Source organism: Macaca nemestrina, chromosome 5, assembly GCF_043159975.1.
Source record: "Macaca nemestrina isolate mMacNem1 chromosome 5, mMacNem.hap1, whole genome shotgun sequence".
In the NCBI taxonomy this organism is placed as follows: Eukaryota; Metazoa; Chordata; class Mammalia; order Primates; family Cercopithecidae; genus Macaca; species Macaca nemestrina.
The window spans coordinates 39,952,557-39,964,932 of NC_092129.1; the positions used below are offsets into that span (position 1 = coordinate 39,952,557).

Sequence of the window (12,376 nt, forward strand, 5' to 3'; positions counted from 1 at the left end):
TATGGGGAATCTGGACAAGTTCCTATGTCAGTGAGTCTAGAGTCGGCCCCGTGTGGAGAAGACTCAGAATATCACAGAGAGGCCAGACGCAGTGGCTCACACCTATAATCCCAGCACTTTGGGAGGCCAAGGCAGGTGGATAACTTGAGGTCAGGAGTTCGAGACCAGCCTGGCCAACACGGTGCAACCCCATCTCTACTAATCCCAGCTACTCAGGAGGCCGAGGCAGGAGGATCGCTTGAACCCGCGAGGCAGAGGCTGCAGTGAGCCGAGATCGTGCCACTGCACTCCAGCCTGGGTGACAGAACGAGACTCCATCTCAAAAAAACTATCACAAAGAATTGGGAGATGAGGGAGAAAATGAACTCCACCCAGACATAAGAGGAACCCAGAAAGGGAATTACAAAGATTCCAAGGCAAAGGGCAGCCATTTCAGACTTTTCCTGAGAGCTGTTCTTAGGTCCAGAAGGAAAGCTTTTTCTTTTTCTTTTTTTTTTCCTTCCCGTCTAAGTTACTTGGCCCTTGATTTCTAGAGAACAGAATTCAACTCCTGCTATTAGTGCTACTGATGTTTTAATTCAGTTAGATTAAGTTTTATGTATATTTTCTAACCTAGCCTGGGGCCAAGTTGTATTTGTAGTAGTATAGGAAAAGTCTGTTCTAAATTTCGAAAAGTAAACACATAAATATACTTGGGGACAGTTACCATTACATAAGTTGAAAACCCATAGTTCAGTATTGAACTTTATCAGTATATTTGTATTTTATTTAATGGAAATATTGGTTATCTCTGAAACTCAAAATTAAGTCGTAGCTCTACTTTATTAATCTGTATTCTCCTGTCTATCAGTGAGTCATACTGGCACTTTATGGATTCTAACATCTGCACTGAGATTGTTGTGTATGGTGAAGGTAATATTTGTCAATTCTACCAAACTGAATAATTGAGACTTGAAAGTTAATTTTAGAGTCAATACTCCCGTCTAAACTGTATAGTTCACTGGTTTACACTGACCATATATGTTTTAATAATCTGCTATAAAGCCAGGCTCAGTAGCTCACACCTGTCATCACAACACTTTGGGAAGCCGAGACTGGAGGATAGATAGCTTGAGACCAGGAGTTTGAGACCAGCCTGCACAACATAGCTAGACTCAGTTTCCATTAAAAAATAATTAGCTGGGTGTAGTGCACACCTGTAATCCTAGCTACTTGGGAGGCTAGGGCAGGAGGATCCCTTAAGCCCAGGAGTTCAAGGTTACGGTGAGCTGTGATTATACCCCTGCACTCTAACCTGGGAGACAAGAGCAAGACCTTGTCTCTAAAAAAATTTTTTTAAGGCCGGCCGCAGTGGCTCACGCCTGTAATCCCAGCACTTTGAAGAGGCTGAGGCGGGTGGATCAAAGTCAGGAGTTCGAGACCAGCCTGGCCAACATGGTGAAACCCTGTCTTTACTAAAAATACAAAAAACTAGCCAGGCATGGTGGTGCACACCTGTAATTCCAGCTACTCAGGAGGCTGCAGCAGGAGAATTGCTTGAACCCGGGAGGTGAAAGTTGCGGTAAGCCCAGATCGCACCATTTCTCTTCAGCCTAGGCAATAGAGTGAGACTCCATCTCAAAAAAAAAAAAAAATTAATCTGCTATAATAGATACTAATTTATTTTAAGAAATACTTACTGAATGTTGCTCTGCATACTTGCTAGTTGGGAGAAGAAAATAAATCTTCACTAAGTGAATGAATGCTATACACCAAGTATCTCCTTCATTTTATGTCATGGAGTTCTAGCTTCTGATACCACAGAAATATGTGATTTCTAAAATGTTTCAGACTATTGTGATAAGTATTGGAAAATGCGTCAAGTGACTCTAAATATTTAAACATATATGGCCTATATTTCATATAATCCTGACTCAGTAATATTTCTATGGATGTTTTTATGCAATTTGTTAATTTTATTTGTTTAAAACACAGTGCTATTTCATACAGTTCTATTGATAATCCAATTTGACCTAATTAGGCATATTTCTCACACATGGTATTATTGAACATATTGCACATTTATTAAATGATATGTATTTTACTTAAGAGTACTTTATATAATCTCTAATTTTTGTAATTTGTAATTACAATAAATCAAATATTAAGTGGGATTTTAGGCAAACCATCTAGACATTTTTGTCATAATGCTTTTATTAAAACAGCAAAATAGGAGTTTCAAAATATTTTAAAATTTGAATACTTCTAAAATGTAAAATATTTGCAACTGGTATAATGCAGTTGATCGTCTGTCCCTATAAATTGTCTAAATAACTTAGGTGCAAGAACAGTTTATTGAAGAACACAGGAACTGCGCAATTTTGTGTTTTATCATTTCAGTTTTAATCACCCCAGCTTGATTATGGCAATAACATTTTAGAAAAGCAATTATTACTGTTTTTGAGGCCCATATACTGGGCCATTACGGTTTTGCTTCTAACATACATATAAATGCACATGCTTATTTGTAAATATGTATAAATTACATTTGCTGTTTTAAAATTAGAAATGCCAAGAAGCTATGTGTTTGACATTTTATTATAAATTTTATACACATATAGAAGTGTGGAAAATATACTATGTTCTAGAGTTAACACTTGTTATCATTTTGCCATATTTACCTCATCTCTTTTTTTTTTCTTGAGATAGAATCTCACTCTGTCGCCCAGGCTGGGGTGCAGTGACGTGATATCAGGTCACTGCAACCTCTACCTCCCGGGTTCAAGTGATTCTCCGGCCTCAGTCCCCTGAGTAGCTGGGACTACAGATGTCCGCCACCATGCCCAGCTAATTTTTGTATTTTTAGTAGAGATGGGGTTTCACCATGTTGGCTAGGCTGGTCTCGAACTGCTGACCTCAAGTGATCCACCTGCCTCGGCCTCCCAAAGTGCTGGGATAATAGGTGCGAGCCACCGCGCCAGGCCTACTTCATCTCTTTTTTTATGAAGTTTTAATTTTGTTTTTAAATTTTTAATTTTTTTTTTTTTGAAAACAGTGTCTTGTTCTGTCACCCAGGCTGGAGTGTAGTGGCACAATCTTGGCTCACTGCAACCTCCACCTCTCAGGTTCAAGCGATTCTTCTGCCTCAGCCTCCCAAGTAGCTGTGACTAAAAGCGCGTGTCACCACGCCCAGCTAATTTTTGGTATTTTTAGTAGAGACAGGGTTTCACCGTGTTAGCCAGGATGGTCTTGATCTCCTGACCTCATGATCTGCCCACCTTGGCCTCCCAAAGTGCTGGGATTACAGATGTGAGGCACTGCACCAGGCCGGTTTTTTTTTTTGTTTTTTTTTTTGTTTTTTTTTTTTTTTTGAGACAAGGCCTTGCTCTGTCACCCAGGCTGGAGTGCAGTGGCAAGATCATGGCTTGCTCTAGTCTACCTCCTGGACTCAAGCAATCCTCCTACCTCAGCCTCCTGAGTAGCTAGGAATATAGGCACATGCCACCATGTCCAGCTAGTTTTTTGTTTTGTTTTGTTTTGTTTTGTGTTTTTGTAGAGATGGGGTCTCCCTGTGTTGCCCAGCCTGGCCTCAAACTCCTGGGCTCAAGCAATACTTCTGCCCTGACCTCCCAAAGTGTTAGGATTACAGGCAGGAGCCACCCTGTCCAGCCTGAAGTATTTTAAAGTAAATTCCAACTAATATAACATTTTATTCTCATGTACTTCCAGATGTGTCTCTAAACATAGACATTTTTATATATAACCTAATACCATCATTACATATTTAACAATAATTCTTTAATATTCTCATTCTCTGGTATATTTAAATTTCCCATTAATCCAAAAAAGAATCAAAATTGAAACAATTTCACACATTGCATTTGGTTAAGCCTCTTAAATCTCTTTTACTCTCTAGTCCAGTGCTGTCTAATAGAACTTCTACAGTGATGTGAAGGAAATTTCTAATATGCTGCTATCCACTATGATAGCCAGTGGCTTTTGAGCACTTGAAATATGGCAAGTGCTGCTGAGGAACAGAATTTTCAATTTGAATGAATTTAAGTTGCTTTAATTTAATAGCCACATTTCCTTACTCTCTTTCTGGAATCAGCCATTTCCCCATGGTGCTCTGAATCCTGTTAGTGAGAAATGGTGCATAGACACCAAAATCAGGGTGCTAAGTCTGCCCATTGTTATGTGGGTTGTCATTGAGATACAAATAATTTTTTTTTTTTTTTTGAGACAGAGTCTCAGTCTGTCACCCAGGCTGCAGTGCAGTGGTACAATCTCAGCTTACTGCAACCACCACCTTCTGGGTCCAAGTGATTCTTCTGCCTCAATCTCCCAAGTAGCTGGGGTTACAGGCGCCCGCCACCACACTCGGCTAATTTTTGTATTTTTAGTAGAGACATGGTTTCACCATGTTGGCCAGGCCAGGCTCAAACTCCCAACCTCAGGTGATCTGCCTGTCTCAGACTCTCAAAGTACTGGGATTACAAGTGTGAGCCACCACACCCAGCCAAGATTCAGTGAATTTTAATAATCCAGAACTCTCCACGTATCCCCTAATCTATAATATACAGTGCTTAAATAGAGGCTTTTATAAGCCATTATGTACAATCATGTTATGTTTGTTTTTTTAAATTACTTAGTCTTTTTCCAAAAGGAATTTGCAACAGCTGCATAATCTTATAATCATTGTGTTTCTTTTATTTTTTTCACAGTTGTTTTAATTTTAAATTGTAAAAGCAAACAGGATATTCTTACAATAAAAATGTTCTGAGATTTTTTTATATTTGTGTCTTTCATGTGGCCCAGAATATATGAGATTTTCATGTCGTATCATTGTCAGTATTCAGCCTTTTCTCCACATTGTGTGGGGTGGAGGATAGAGTATAGAAGCTTATAAAATGGTCACAAATGAGTAAGTAGTGAAAACAGTCAGCCTAGAAAGTGTGCATTTGTGGCAGGAAAGGCACTGTGGAATGCTGCTGGATTCCGCCATTCAGTAGTTACCCGAGAGAGACCGAGGCAGACGCACAGCTCCCTCCTCAGCAAGGAGAAAAGAGTTGCCTGCTTTCCTCAGCATGCTTTCCATTTCCTTTATGTTTTGAAATAAGCACATTATGCTAATCAACTTTTCTTAAGGTAGACATTTTTATTGGTAGATCAAAAACTCTAAGTTATAAGCCTTCTGAACTTCTGTATTTTTCTCTTAAATTATAATTTCCTTTTATTCCTATTTAAAACCCAAGTGTAAAAGATGTGTTCATAGGCTTTCTACTCACTCACTTTCCTCTTTTTCGTAACCACAGAATGACAGCCTTAAATTTTAATTTCCTGACTTGGCTTGCCCGTGGCCTGACTTTTTTAAAACAAGAAATTTAAGTTAAAGAAATTTCTCCAGCCATTATTATTTAAACACATTTGCACAGCATCAAAGAATTTTAAAATATTGCTAGCAGTTGATACTCTCCTTAGCTCTCGGTTCAGTGTGTTTTAGATTGCTCCTATCTTTATGTTATTTGTTTATGAACTTTTATATTTTTCAAAAAATAAGGCAAATCCTTTTTGCCTTATAGGCATTGATAAGCAGTATAATAAACAAGCATATGGGGGCAACAGAACCTGGGTTCCAGGCTAGACTCTACCATTTTCAAATGGCATGACTTTAATTCATCAAGTGAACAAAATTAAGCAAACTATAAGTTCGGGACCATGGAATATCCTTCACTCATCACACAGGTTACTGTGAAGATCAAATGGATATAATATTGCTTTCAAGATGGCGGCACACTTGCCACTGTACACCGGTGGTATATTAGGCAGAGGCTCCACATAGTCCCTGTCCTTGAAATGCAGGCAAGAAGCCCTCACCAAAGGCCAGGGTGGTTTTTTGGGTTTTTTTGTTGTTTTGTTTTTTTCATTGTGGTATATTATTTCCTCTGGCATGCTATTCCCTGTCCCACTCCTACAGAACTGTGTCAGTGGGTCACCAAAAGAGAGAGCTGATTCAACTGATTCCTTGAAATAAAGGTAGTCAGACCTCGCGGTATGATGGAGATGAAGCAACTGATTTACTGGTTTTCTCTCTTTTTCTGCTGCTCGTGTTGGCATTTAAGCAGACATGGAAACCGTCTGCACACGACAGAGACCTTTCTGAGCCTTTTTCATCTAGTGTGCTGTGCTGACCCGCTCCCCTGGATGCCTGCACACTCATTTGGTTCTCCCTTTTGGTCACTTTTTTCCACTTACCCTGGCAGAAGTTCACATAGCTGTCAGTAGTAACTCAGTGACCTGCTTTCAAAAAATGTTATAAATTAAGCAGCTTTTCTGTGTACAGCTTTTGGGTTGAACTGAGAAGGGCTAAGTGAAGGGAGAAGCTATGTTGAGCTCAGAGTCAGAATGCCCTGCCCCAGACATTTTGAGATGTGGATTTTTCATTTGTTTTGTTTGGTGACACTTAGAGAGAATAAACATTCTGAGATAAAATCTTCCTTGGGCAGGCCAGCAAAGATAGAATTGCTTTAGAGCAATTTGGCTCTGGTCTTAATGTTTAATAGTCTGGAACTCATATGTGACTAAGGAAAAGAATATTGCAAAAAGTTGTGCCACCCTAGGCTATATCATATAAACTTAGAAAGTCTATCAACATGTAAGGTGAAGAGACCTCTAGAGACATCTGGGACAAACTCCAAATTTGGGAAAGGCCCATCCACATCCATCCACATTTGCAATTGTTAATTTAGGCTTGGGAAGTGGAGGCATTGGTGGATGAGGCAACTTCTAGTCACCATCTTGACTTTTAATTCCCTAACTTTTAAGATTTTTTTCTGTAGAAAATCAGCAGTTCTGAAGTTGGAGGCATTTAATTGATTTGTGCCAACCTAAGGAAGCATTTACTCTCGACAAAAGTTAGGTAACCATTAACCTTAGCTTAGCAACATTTCAGTTTAAGCTTATCCCTGACTTTCAAGAGACAACTAAAGATTTCTACAGTCTATCTTATAACTGATCCAGTTTTTCAAAAGATATCCCTTTGGGAAGGAATTCTCATTTTTAGAATTTTAGTCCAGAGTAAGTATTTTTTTTTCAGATAGGTGAAATAGAATAAGCAGAAAATTCTTATTTTTTACTGTTTTAGATACCATTGATGCCTGCTTATTGTTTTAAAACAAATCATAATAAAAACATAATACCATCTGATGAGTTGCTTTGGTTTTACCTTTTTTTTTTTTTTCTTCAGTTTATACAAGTTTCTTATTAGGTCAGCAAATTGTAAAACACATAATTTGTCAAGGCTTTTGAAGCCAGCAGATACTGGGTGAAGTTGCTGTATGAATATAATAATAAGAACCGTTTTTGTTCAGCTTGATGAAAAAACTATTCATGTTCTGAATGAAAATGTGAAGATCATCTAATTCTGACAGAAAACCACCTGTGGACATGGTCTTGTTTCTTTTTATTTCTTCTGTTTTCTACAAAGGATGGCAATATTTATTTAAAGTGCTTTAACAGGATATCCCAGTTAAAGCTTTGACAGACTGTTTATAGTTCACTTCTGCCCAGGGGCAATTAAAGGCACATTACAGGATAAGCAGGATGACTCCCCGGCCACAGGAGGAGGATGTGTGGGTAGGATTATTAATGTTGAAATGAATTATGATAGAGTGACATGTCTGCAAGAGCACCATGGGTTAGTAACTTCACAAGAATTCATATGCAGAAACCCATAATTCTCAGCATTTCTTTAGTGTAAATGAAACTAAAGTTTATGGAGAGAGAACAAGGAGAATTTGCAAAGATTATGTATGACAGTATTTAAAAATATTCTTCCAGCACAAAGACATTAATCTTCCTTTGTCAAAAATAATTCTGTCTGCATGAAAAGTTGGCATGGGGCCCCAGGCTTCAGGTAAGATGGGAGAAAGGGAGCATTTCTTTTTTTTTGTACCAAAGTACTCAATCTTCTGATCTTCCTTGACTTTCATAGCATAGGCATATGTCTACTCTGACCAGTTTGTTTCATTTATTGTGGTAAGATGTGCTTGTCTTGTGCTTTCCTGGTGCAGAAAAGGAGCTCCCTCGGTCATGCTTGGTGGCCTTTTTGTTCCTACACACAGTGGTTCTTGTACACGGTGGCTACCACATCCTGGTGTTTGTCTGTTCTGGGAGAATCAGGCGTTCCAAGTCATCTTGGCTGCCCTAGCTCTGAGCTTCATGGAATATATGACTCAGAAATGCGATGCTTTCTGGAATTTGGATATTTCATTTTTATTTGTTTCTTGGTAAATTCTCTTTTGGCTTAGGAGAAGCTAACTATTTGGAAAGGTCTCTCAGAACTCTGATTACAAATATATGGTACCTTCTTCATAGTGATCTCATTTTTAAATACCTGGTCCTGGAGGAAGAGCTAAATATGAATACAGTGATGAGCCATGTAGGGGATCTCACAGCAACACAGTCAAATTTCAAGTTGAAAATACATTCAGTTGATAATACTTAGTACTAGATTCTCCTGAACTGACTTTGGGAATTCTGAGTCAACCTAAGGACTATATTACAAAGGATCAGAACTTGACTTTTAGGCCAGGCGTAGTGGTTCATGCCTGTAATCCCAGCACTTTGGGAGGCCAACGCAGGTGGATCACTTCAGTCCAGGAGGTTGAGACCAGCCTGTGCAACACAGCGAGACCCTGTCTCTACAAAAAATACAAAAATTAACCAAGTGTAGTGTGCACCTGCCTGTAGTCCGAGCTACTGAGGAGGCTGAGGTTGGAGAATCAACTTTAACCCTGGAGATGGAGGCTACAGTGAGCTGTGATCGTGCCAGCCTGGGCAAGGAGCAAGACCCTCTCTCACAAACAAAAACAAAAAAGACACAGAACTTGACTTTTAACAGGAAGCATAGTAATAGCGTGCGTAAAATTGTTTTAACGTAACATTTAAGATAATTTACACATTTAGAAAATTAATTCTGGCTTGTTGTAGTGGCTTATCCTTAATCCCAACACTTTGAGAGGCCAAGGCAGGAAGATCACTTGAGGCCAGGAGTTTGAGACCAGCCTAGGCAACATAGTGAGACCCACCCCCTCTACAAAAAAAATTAAAAAAAAAAACATAGCTGGGCATGGTGACACACGCCTCTAGTCCCAGCTACTTAGGAGGCTGAGGCGGGAGGCTCGCTTGAGCCCAGGAGTTTGAGGGAGCTGTGATCATGCCCCTGCACTCTAAGCTGGGCAACAGAATGAGGCCCTATGTCTAAAAAAAGAAAAATAGAAAAGAAAATTCTATACTGATTGAAGCCCAGTTAAATAGAAAAAAAAAAAAAAATCTGATAGGCCATTTTAAAGACTTTGGAAAAATTCTTAACCAGAGCAAAACAGAAACAATCCTGTCTTTCTTGGTTCTCACATTTCCATTCTCACCTTCATTCCCCTTCCCTCCATTCGTTTCAAGTATTTTTCTTTTCTGTGTGTATCTTTATGTAAATTTAAATTTACATACAAGATATTATGATATTAAGATATTTCATTCTGCTTCCTGTTTTGTCACTTGTTCTTTAAGATCCAAGTTCTTGGCTCCACGTGCATCTAATCATTGCCGTAAGCCCTGCATCGTACTTTATATTCACCATATTTTACTATTCACCTTCAAGTAGTCACTATAATATGTCATATTGTTGTAGCGACTGCAAATGCAAGCTCAGTAATTGAAAAGATAACATTAAATTTTGTTTTCTAACTGGTTTCCTGTGTCAATTTCATGTTTTGGGAATTCGTATGGACAGATAGACACCAGAGAGATATGTGTTTCACCTGCATGCTTGAGGCTAGAGAAACATGATTTATTCAGAATTATTTCAAATACTATAACTACCCTGGTAATTGTGTTTAGGAAAACATTAAATTCGGAATAGAAGGCAATTCAGAATACCTGTCTGTTATCTTTGTCTTGTCATTTTTGAGATACTCAGTTCCTGGAAAATATTATGATAATCCATCCTGCTATGTAGTATTTCAAGTTATACATTGAGCCTCTGAGCTTTCAGAGTGAACATTTCTCTTCATAGACAGTGCTGTTGACATCAGTGGAGATGGCGCAAGCTTTATGCCCTAGGAAAGTTTAAAAGCTAGAACATTACACTGCAAACCCAAAGTCAGGAAACCTTGTTCCAGCAACTAAGCAAGGAAAGCCTACCACTGTAACCCGGACCTTGTTTTAGTAGAATTATATTTCTTTGCTAAGAAGTCTGGTGACTCTCACACCCCATCTCAACACTTTCCTGGATTCCAAGGCCCTGGTGCCCTGAGCACACAATTTCCCAGGTTCCTTTTATTGTTCCTGATAAGAACTTGAATATAGGGGTGTGGTCCCGTGGGTGACATTCTTGCTCCATCATTTCTTACCCGGGTAACCTTGAGTATGGCGCCTAAATCCTCTCTTCCTTTCAAATTGCCTAGTCTATAAAATGGATGCGATGAATGGTACCTATGCCACAGGTGTTTTGTGTGAGAATTAAATGAGAGGAGTTATATAAATAACACTTGGAGGCATGGAGGCATATAGTGAGGGCTTGTTTTATGTTGTCATTTAACCCTTTCTCTCTCTGCTCCTCCCCAGACACACACATCCCCTCCCACTGGCAATGTACAAATTGCAGCTTCCTGCCTCTTTCCTGCTTTCTCGCTCCCTGGATGACATCGCTGCGTTTTCACCTCGTCCCTAATCTTAGCTGTTTTCACCCTTTCCCCACAACATTGCCTTGACAGTTCCTCAGTGTCCCATCCCCTCTTCCCTTGGGTAACACCAGAAGCCTGCACACACTGCCTGTTATTATTCCTCCTGTTTCACGTGTGTCCATTCTGTCTCATAAAGGACACTGTAGGCTCTGAAGAGCTAAGGTCTTTCTTATTCTTTTGTCCCATGGAAAATAATCCCTCCAGATAGCAATACCAGGAATAGTGCTTTTTCTAACCCGCGGGTTTCCTTTTGAGCTTACAGGCACCAAATCTTACATCTGTTTGTGTTTCTGTTCCCCTCTCTGCATTGGCTGCTAGAGAGATCAGAGTCAAGAGGGAGATTACATCTAGCTGAGGCACTGTGCTTTATGGCAGGAGTTTTGTGTGCAGATCTCATACCATCTTCATGTTACAGTTGTTCCTTAGTATCCATGGGGGATTTGTTTCAGGACCTGCAAGGACACCAAAGTCCGTGGATGCTCAAGTCCCTGATATAAAATAGCATAGTGTTTGCATATAATCTACACACATCTTCCCATATAATTTTTTTTATTATTTGTATAAATTCATGGGGTACAAGTGTAATTTTGTTACATGGATGTATTGCATAGTGGTCAAAGTCAAAGCTGTGAGTGTATCTATCACCAGAATAACGTACATTGTGTCCATTAATTCCTGTATACTTTAAATCATCTCTAGATTACTTACAATAGCTAATACAATGTAAATGCTATGGAAATAGTTGTTATATTGTTAGGGGATAATGGCAAGGAAAAAACCTATACATGTTCAATACACAACAATTATTTTTTTCTGAATTTTTTTGATCTGCCATTGATTGAATCTATGGATGTGGATCCCACAAATGTGGAACTCACAGATATGGAACCCACAGATGCGGAGAGCCAACTGTGTTTATTTTTTCCAAATTTGTTTCCCTATGACTCTGCTTTATACACATTTTAAAACTCTGTTGTCTTGTATTTCTTTTGTAATCATCTTACATCCTTTTGGAAACCAAGTGGGGCATAAATAGTACATGTTTGCATTTGAGGCAACACAGAGGCACCGCAGGAGCTGGAGACAGCAAAGTTCAAAGCCAGTCCACCACTTACCTACAGAGTGGCCTTGGGCAAGTTACCTCCGTTCTCTGTTTCCATTCTCTAGCCTGTCTAGGGAGAGAATGAACCAGCCTCCCGGGGTGGTTGTGCTGTTTTAATGAGATAATGCATGTGAAATGTGAAGTGCCACTGTCCCTGGCATGGAGATGCTGTCCTTAGATATTAGGTCCATCTTGTGTCTTCTAGTGTATCTTTAAAAATTAAACCATTCTGATTTCATGTCTGTAATCCCAGCACTTTGGGAAGCCAAGACGGGCAGATCACTTGAGTCCAGGAGTTCAAGACGAACCTGGGCAACATGGTGAAACCCTGCCTCTACAGAAAATACAAAAATTAGCGGGGGCTTGGTGGCACGTGCCTGTAGTGCCCGCTGCTTGGGAAGCTGAGGTAGGAGGATCACTTGAGCCCAGAAGGCTGAGGCTGCAGTGAGCTATGATTATGCCAATACTGATCAGCCTGGTGTGGCAGAGCATGACTCTTTGAGACAAACAAAAAAATTAAACTATACTGATAACTATTTCTAAAGTAACTGAT

At 39.5% G+C, this 12,376-nt stretch overlaps 1 protein-coding gene across 4 annotated transcripts in view; it reads left to right on the forward strand.

Moving 5' to 3' along the window:
* Nucleotides 1-12,376, forward strand: part of LOC105465658 (MYB proto-oncogene, transcription factor) — a 37,626-nt gene that overhangs the window by 23,510 nt on the left and 1,740 nt on the right. The gene's annotated exons all lie outside the window — the stretch shown is intronic.